Source organism: Ahaetulla prasina, chromosome 5 (assembly GCF_028640845.1).
Source record: "Ahaetulla prasina isolate Xishuangbanna chromosome 5, ASM2864084v1, whole genome shotgun sequence".
NCBI classification, from domain to species: Eukaryota; Metazoa; Chordata; class Lepidosauria; order Squamata; family Colubridae; genus Ahaetulla; species Ahaetulla prasina.
In genome coordinates this window covers 17,040,923-17,049,899 of record NC_080543.1, presented here as the reverse complement: position 1 = coordinate 17,049,899, position 8,977 = coordinate 17,040,923, and the positions used below count along the sequence as shown (strand labels likewise).

Sequence of the window (8,977 nt, the reverse complement as noted above, 5' to 3'; positions counted from 1 at the left end):
AGCGCTGAAAATGGAGCATTTAGATGCTCAGCTGCTTACCTTCCAGGTCAGCAATGATAAGTAGAAAAGTGAGGGGAGAGAATCAGCTGTGCCACACGATTGAGATGAGCTACAAAGCAGGAAACAAAGGACAGGATAGAGCAGTGGCTGGTAGGCGGACGAAAGGCAATGGGTGAGTCAGGTTGGTGTAGCGGTAAAGGCACCAAAAAGTAAAGATTCTCTTTGCACATATGTGCTAGTCATTCCCGACTCTAGAGAGAGGTAGTCATCTCCATTTCAAAGCCGAAGAGCCAGCGCTGTCCGAAGAAGTCTCCGTGGTCATGTGGCCAGCATGACTCAACGCCAAAGGTGCAAGGAATGCTGTTACCTTCCCACCAAAGGTGGTCCCTATTTTTCTACTTGAATTTTTTATGTGCTTTCGAACTGCTAGGTTGGCAAAGCTGAGACAAGTAACGGGAGCTCTCCCCATTACGCAGCACTAGGGATTCAAACCGCTGATCAACCTGTCGATCAACAAACTCAGCATCTTAGCCACTGAGCCACTGCATTCCTTCTAAAGGCACCAGGCTAGATAGTAAATTGAGTTCTTCTTAGTAGTTCTGTTTTGCTAGAACTGCTCAAAATAATTAGAGTCCTCTGGATACACAGTTTTCCCTCCCTCAGTGTTAAAACTTTAGAATTTCTTCCCCTTGTTTGTGAGGGGAAGTGAATATAGAAAGAAATCAAATTACTCTGATGGCTGTGTTTAAACTTCAATAATTTGAAAAGCCCCTAAGTCTATGTGAACAATGGAAATAATTTTGCCCTTCCGTCTTCACACACATTTTCCTTTCAGATCAATTGTGACTAGTCTTCTAACCCTTAAGCTCTGCATGGCAGAGGTTCAAAATTATCTGGATCAGGGGTGAAATCCAGTAGGTTCTGACAGATACTGGAGAACCGGTAGTGGAAATTTTGAGTAGTTTGGAAAACCGGTAGTGGAAATTTTGAGTAGTTTGGAGAACCAGCAAATACCATCTCTGGCTGGCCCCCATTGTGACCCAAACCCAAGTAGGTAGTAATAAACTTAGTCCGTGGAAAAACAAACTTTATTCGAACATTTGGGAATTACTTCATTCCCAGTGTCGTTCAACTCAAAGTAAAACAAATGCCTCCCAACACAAATTCCTCAGTTATCTAACAAACCTTAGTCCAATTAGGCAAACTGCCAAAGGCCCTTCCTGGCAAACTTCCAGAAGCCACAAAAACGAAGACGTACACGAAGCAGAAGACGGAATAGAAGACGCAGCTACAACGTTGTTTTCCAGCAAAGCTGAAACACCGGTGCTGGTCTGTTTTAAGCCTTATGGGAGGGGCCAATCATCTCTTGGCCCTATTCCCAAGTTGTCCTCTCTGCTTGAGCTACTCTTGCCTTCTCACGCGTGCATTAGGAACAGGCTTCTCCTGTTCCTCTGCCTCACTACTATCAGTCTCTGGAGGCTCTGGAGTCCACACCTCACTTCCCGATGGTCCTGGCCTCACCTCAGCCTCATCGCTGTCCGACTGTGTTGCCAGCTCCCTAGGCTGCTGACGGACCACAACAGCCCCAAAGTGGGGTGGGGATGGAGATTTTCCAATATCCAAGCCACGCCCACCAAGCCACACCACACCCACCAAGCCATGCCCACAGAACTGGTAGTAAAAAAATTTGGATTTCACCACTGATCTGGATCACAGGAAGCTATACAGGCAGGGGTGGTATTCATTTACCTTCGCTACTGGTTTGCAAATGTGAGTGCAGATGTGCGTGCTTGCTCACTCCGCTCGCACACACCACCGCTGCGCATGCACAGGGCCTCTCACGCATGCGCAGAGCATTGAAAACGGGACGTGAAGACGTCCGGGCAGGTGGGTGGAGCCTCTTGCAGAACTACCAGTTCTCCCGAACCGGATAGAACAGGCTGAATACCACCACTATATACAGGTAGTCCTCAACGTATGATCAAAATCAAGTCCCAACTTGTTGTTTTTAAGCGAGGCAGTTGTTTAGTGAATTTTGCCCCATTCCTGACATTTCTTGCCACAGTTGTTAAGTGAATCACTTCAGTTGTTAGATGTCGTGTCCCACTCCCCCTCCGACGACCGGGTCAAGGAAGTCCATATCAAACGTGGCAACGAAGCCTCTGCAGCTTGCCAAATTCCTTTGAGATTTATCAGGGCAGTCAGGAGTCCAAGTTGTGACTTCAGCGATAGAGTCCGATATCACCAAACTAGATGAGACTTTGCCTGACTCAAGGTTGGAATGCCAAAAGCAGGTCCTTTATATAGGCTGTGGGGTGTGGCTCCGTGACTCAGCATTTATCCAGGCCTGCCCCTCCCTTCCTTCTGCTGGCGTCGCCTCTCAGATGTCCGGAAGCGAGGATCCTCCCACTTTGAATTCTCTTCAGCTGAATCTGCTGTCAGTAATTCCAGCACGTGGCTGGCTTCCTGCTCACACGCTGTAGGAGTAAAGTTTATCGGGCTTGTCTGTTTGCTCCTGACATCCTGTCTGGGCATGGGGCCAGGGCCGGGGGCTGGAGGCATGACAGGCCGTTCATCTTCATTATCAGACTCGGAGTCTGATAACAGGCCCAGGTGGAGATGGGAGGGGCCCAGCTGAGGAGAGGAGGGAGGAAGAGGCACAACATTAGATTAGTAACCTGGCTGTTAAGTGAATCTGGCTTCCCCATTGATTTTGCTCATCTAAAGGTCACAAAAAAAGTGATCACATGACCCCAGGACATCATAAATATGAGTCGCTTGCCCAGCATCTGAATTTTGATCATGTGACCATGGGGGTGCCACAATGGTCATAAGTGTGAAAAATGGTCATCAATCACTCGTTTCAGTGTGCTATTGGGGACAGCAGACCTCTATCTGTAGCAGCTCAACTAAATGGTTGACTTCATTTCTTGCACTGTTGTCTCAGCGGTTGGGCTGGAAAGCTGGACCTGGTTAACCTGCTGTGCATTTTTATTGCGACAAATAAATAGCAATGAAAACAAAGTAGCAGCTGCCAGACAGAATGAGGAGTTTGATCAGATTTTATTATTCCACTCATTCACTCATCCCCTTTCTTTTTTTCTTTTCTTTTTTTTTCTTCCACTATTGTTGCTCTTGAAGGCTAGAACAAATATGGTAGGACATTTCAAAGATTGTTTGAATCATGCAGCTAAGACAGCATTTCTTAACTTCAGCAGCTCTGAAATGTGTGGATTTCAGATCCTAGAACTCCCCAGCCAATTTGGTAAGTTGAGGTCCACACACATCTCAAAGTTGCCAAGGTTGTGAATTACTGAGCTAAGCACTTGGTGGTCTCTGGGGGTAACATGGGGATAATAAGCTAGGAAAGGTTTCTCCCGCCCATGAAAAACTTGACGAAAAATAAGAAATTACATGAACTTGAACAAGACAGGAATAGAAATACTGCAACAGGTAAAAATGATTTAGTTTACATATTTCTGCCCTGAACACGTTGCTTCTACTGTAGAGTGCAATGGGGAACATTCAAGGTGGTTCTGATTTATTCCAGAAACAGTAAAAGAATCTAAAGATTAGCTACTTTTTTTAAACACACAAATTTTCAAGGCTTATATTTTCCTGAAACCATAAACGTTGAAGCTATAATAAATTTGTTAGATTTAAAGATGACACAAGATACTTCATTATTGATCCCAGACTGTGTCTGATTTATTTTAGTGAATGCAGCTTCCAACTATTGCTAGCTAATCACAATGATGCAGAAATTAAATATTGCCGGGTGTTGTTTTTTTTTTAAAAGATTAGATATTTTACTTTGCGTTTTAAGCTACTCAACTTTTGCACGCCATTGCTTCAGGGTGAGGCAATGCAAGTTGCAGCATTCAACTTGTTCCTGAGGTGAGTGCAAAGCAGTGGTGGGATTCAGCCAGTTCTCTCCGATCGCACGAACCAGTAGCGGCAACTGCAGGAGGTTCCGCCCACCTACCCGGATGTAATACGCAACTACTGCACATGTGCGCACTAGCATTTGGTAACCGGTAGGGAACATAAGTGAATCTCACCTCTGGTGCAAAGGAAAACAGTGTGGAAAAGAGAAACAAGAATGATTAGGGGGCTGGAGGCTATGAAGAACCGTTACAGGAATTGGGTATGTCTGGTCTTCATGGATTACTGCCTTGTCGTGGTGAAGGGGCTTGCGCAGCTCAATGAAGCTATGAGCTATGCCGTGCAGGGACACCCAAGACAGAGAGATCATAGCAGAGAGTTCTGACAAAACATAATCCACTGGAGAAGGAAATGGCAACCCATTCCAGTATCTTTGCCATGAAAACCCCATGGACAGTACAAAAAGGGAAAAAGATATGATGCCAGAAGATGAGCCCCTCAGGTTGGAAGGTGTCCAATATGCTACTGGGGAAGAGCGGAGGACTAGTACTAGTAGCACCAGAAAGAATGAAGCGACTGAGCCAAAGCCGAAAGGATGCTCAGATGTGGACGTATCTGGTGATGAAAGGAAAGTCCGATATTGTAAAAATTTTCTCCATAGGAACCTGGAATGTAAGATCCATGAATCAAAGCAAGCTGGATGTGGTCAAACAAGAGATGACAAGACTGAACATTGACATCTTAGGAATCAGCGAACTAAAGTGGACAGGAATGGGCGAATTTAATTCAGATGACCATCAGGTATACTACTGTGGGCAAGAATCCCTCAGAAGAAATGGAGTAGCCTTCATAATCAACAAAAGAGTAGGAAAAGCAATACTGGGATACAATCCCCAAAATAACAGAATGATCTCAGTTCGAATCCAAGGCAAACCATTCAATATCACAGTAGTTCAAGTCTATGCCCCAACCACTGGTGCTGAAGAAGATGAAATTGACCAGTTCTATGAAGCCCTACAGCACCTGATAGAATTAACACCAAAAAATGATGTCCTTATCATCATGGGAGATTGGAATGCTAAAGTAGGAAGCCAAAAGATAACCGGAATAACAGGCAAGTATGGCCTTGGAGTACAAAATGAAGCAGGGCACAGGCTGATAGAATTCTGTCAAGATAATACGATGGTCATAGCAAACACTCTTTTCCAACAACCTAAGAGATTACTCTACACATGGACATCACCAGATGGTCAACACAGAAATCAGATTGACTATGTGCTCTGCAGCCAAAGATGGAGAAGCTCTATACAGTCAGTAAAAACAAGACCAGGAGCTGACTGTGGCTCAGATCATGAGCTTCTTCTTGCAAAATTTAGGCTTAAACTAAAGAAAGTAGGGAAAAGCACCAGGCCACTCAGGTATGACTTAAATCATATCCCTGATGAATATACAGTAGAGGTGACAAATAGATTTAAGGAATTAGATCTGATAGACAGAGTGCCTGATGAACTATGAAGGAGGTTCGCAACATTGTACAAGAGGTAGCAACTAAAACCATTCCAAAGAAAAAGAAATGAAGAAAGCAAAATGGCTGTCTGAGGAAGCTCTGCAAATAGCTGAGGAAAGAAGGGAAGCGAAAGGCAAGGGAGAAAGAGAGAGATACACCCAGTTGAATGCAGAATTCCAGAGAATAGCTAGAAGAGATAAGAATGCATTCTTAAATGAACAGTGCAAAGAAATAGAAGAAAACAATAGAATAGGGAGGACCAGAGATCTCTTCAAGAAAATTGGAGATACGAAGGAAATGTTTCACGCAAAGATGGGCATGGTAAAGGACCAAAATAGCAGGGACCTAACAGAGGCAGAAGAGATTAAGAAGAGGTGGCAAAATTACACAGAAGAACTATACAAGAATGAGCTTAACATCCCTGATAACCACAATGGGGTGGTCACTGACCTTGAGCCAGACATCCTAGAATGTGAAGTCAAATGGGCCTTAGGAAATCTGAGCAACAACAAAGCTAGTGGAGGAGACAGTATTCCAGCTGAGCTATTCAAAATCTTAAAAGACGATGCAGTAAAAGTGCTACACCCAATTTGCCAGCAAATTTGGAAAACTCAACAATGGCCACAAGATTGGAAAAGGTCAGTTTACATTCCAATTCCAAAGAAAAGCAATGCCAAAGAATGTTCAAACTATTGCACCATTGCACTTATTTCACATGCTAGTAAGGTTATGCTTAAAATCCTACAAGCTAGGCTCCAGCAGTATGTGGATCGAGAACTACCAGAAGTACAGGCAGGATTTCATAAAGGCAGAGGAACTAGAGATCAAATTGCCAACATACGCTGGATCATGGAGAAAGCTAGGGAGTTCCAGAAAAACATCTACTTCTGCTTCATTGACTATGCTAAAGCCTTTGATTGTGTGGATCACAACAAATTGTGGCAAGTTCTTAAAGAGATGGGAGTACTAGGCCATCTTATTTGTCTCTTGAGAAACCTGTATGCGGGTCAAGAAGCAACAGTAAGAACTGGATACGGAACCACTGATTGGTTCAAAATTGGGAAAGGAGTCCGGCAAGGCTGTATACTATCACCCTGCCTATTTAACTTATATGCAGAGCACATCATGAGAAAGGCGGGGCTAAATGAATCAAAAATTGGAATTAAGGTTGCCGGAAGAAATATCAACAACCTCAGATATGCAGATGATACCACTCTAATGGCAGAAAGTGAGGAGGAATTAAAGAGCCTCTTGATGCAGGTGAAGGAGGAGAGTGCAAAAGTTGGCTTGAAACTCAACATTAAGAAAACTAAAATCATGGCATCTGGCCCTCTCAATTCCTGGCAGATAGATGGGGAAGAAATGACAGATTTTATTTTCCTGGGCTCCAAGATCACCGCAGATGGGGACTGCAGCCAAGAAATTAAAAGACACTTGCTCCTGGGGAGAAAAGCTATGGCAAATCTAGACAGCGTACTAAAAAGCAGAGACATCACCCTGCCAACAAAAGTGCGTAAAGTCAAGGCTATGGTTTTCCCAGTTGCAATGTATGGCTGTGAAGGGTGGACCATAAGAAAGGCTGAGTGCCAAAGAATTGAGGCCTTTGAACTATGGTGCTGGAGAAGATTCCTGCAAGTCCCTTGGACTGCAAGGTGATCAAACCGGTCAGTCCTAGAGGAGATCAACCCTGACTGCCCTTTAGAAGGCCAGATCCTGAAGATGAAACTCAAATACTTTGGCCACCTAATGAGAAGGAAGGACTCACTGGAGAAGAGCCTCATGCTGGGAAAGATTGAGGGCAAAAGAAGAAGGGGACGACAAAGAATGAGGTGGCTGGATGGAGTCACTGAAGCAGTAGGCATAAATTTAAATGGACTCCAGAGGATGGTAGAGCACAGGAAGGCCTGGAGGAAGGTTGTGTATGGGGTCGCGATGAGTCGGACATGACTTCGGAACTAACAACAACAAAAGTCTTCTGCTGCCCCCACTCACTCACTCACACACAAATATAAATGTGGTTTACTGAGTTTATTAATAATCCCCAGCAATTCCCTTCACCAAAACCCAGAACTGTCCCAATTAAGATCAGTCATGAGCAGACCAAGGTTTTTCCACAGAGCAATGGCCCAATAGTCCACGAAGCACTTGAAAATCACTCAAGCAAAATAACTTCACCAGATGTCCATGGAGATTCTCAGTCATCCAGGTCATGGTTGTCCCAAAGGTGCTTTTTTTCAAGAGGCAACTGGGCTTTCTGTTTTTTCTTTGAAGACTCTTCACTTCTCATCCTAGAAGATTCTTCACCTCTGACTGGATGGTGGGGAATGGAAGGATTTATACTCCTTGTAGACAACTGGTCATTTGCATTCTTTTAGGTGGTGCGTTGAGGCCACCTGGAGGTTTATCTGTGTCATCACTAAATTAATCTGTGTCATCAATGCTAAGGCAGAAGCTTGTCCACCCCAAGGATAAAATGCCCAGACAGAAACTGAGCAACATAGTATATGCAGTACAATGCAGTGAGCCATGTGCAGATCTGTACGTTGGGGAAACAAAACAACCACTTCATAAACGCATGGCACAACATAGGAGAACAAACACATCAGGACTAGATTCAGCAGTCCGTCTGCATTTAAAAGACACAGGCCACTCTTTTGAAGACAACAAAGTGCATATTGTGGATAAAGAGGATCGCTGGTTTGAAAGAGGGGTTAAAGAGGCCTTTTATGTCAAAATTGAACAGCCCTCTCTCAACAGAGGAGGAGGGATATGACATCATCTATCCAATCTACAAGTCCTTTCAACAATTCCAAGAAGGCGCCACACCAAATTGCACCATTCCGGTGACCCTGATGACACAGATAAATCTCCAGGTGTCCTTAACAACTCACTAAAAGAATGCAAATGACCAGCTATCTGCAAGGAGTATAAATCCTTCCGTTCCCCACCATCTAGTCAGAGCTGAAGAAGCTTCTTGGATGAGAAGTGAAATGTCTTCAAAGAAAAACCAGAAAGTCCAGTTGCCTCTTGAAAAAAGCACCTTTGGGATAACTCCACCAGACAAACTTAAATCCACCAGGCCAAAATTTAAATCCACACACTAGATAGCTCACAAATTTATTTATTTATTTATTTTGTCAATCATATATAAGATACAGGTAAAAGTATAAACATAATTTGGATACATGAAAAGAGTAAGTAAAAAGGAATATTAGGACAGGGACGGTAGGCTCGCTGGTGCACTTATGCATGTCCCTTACAAAAAAGAATACCCGCCCAACGTGGGGCTCGAACCCACGACCCTGGGATTAAGAGTCCCATGCTCTACCGACTGAGCTAGCCGGGCTCCATAGGAAAACAAACAGATAGAACATCAAATTCATCAACACCAAGTTGTCATCTGAGGCACAAACGACCAGGCTCAATTAATCCAATTTTGGACACATAATGTTTCTTTCTGGAGAAGTTGATAATGCTGGGAAAGATGGAAGGAAAGAGAATAAGAGGACAATCAGCAACAGTGAAGATGGATGCACCTTTGGAAGACCTGAAAGATCAGGTTAGGGACAGATTATCATGGAGAAA

The 8,977-nt window shown here is 44.0% G+C and overlaps 1 non-coding gene across 1 annotated transcript; it reads right to left on the bottom strand.

Annotated features, from left to right (window-relative positions):
- Nucleotides 1-8,665: 8,665 nt before the first annotated feature.
- On the bottom strand, nt 8,666-8,738 carry TRNAK-CUU (transfer RNA lysine (anticodon CUU)). The gene has a single exon. It is a non-coding gene; the product is annotated as a tRNA-Lys (tRNA).
- Between the last annotated feature and the right edge of the window lie 239 nt (nt 8,739-8,977).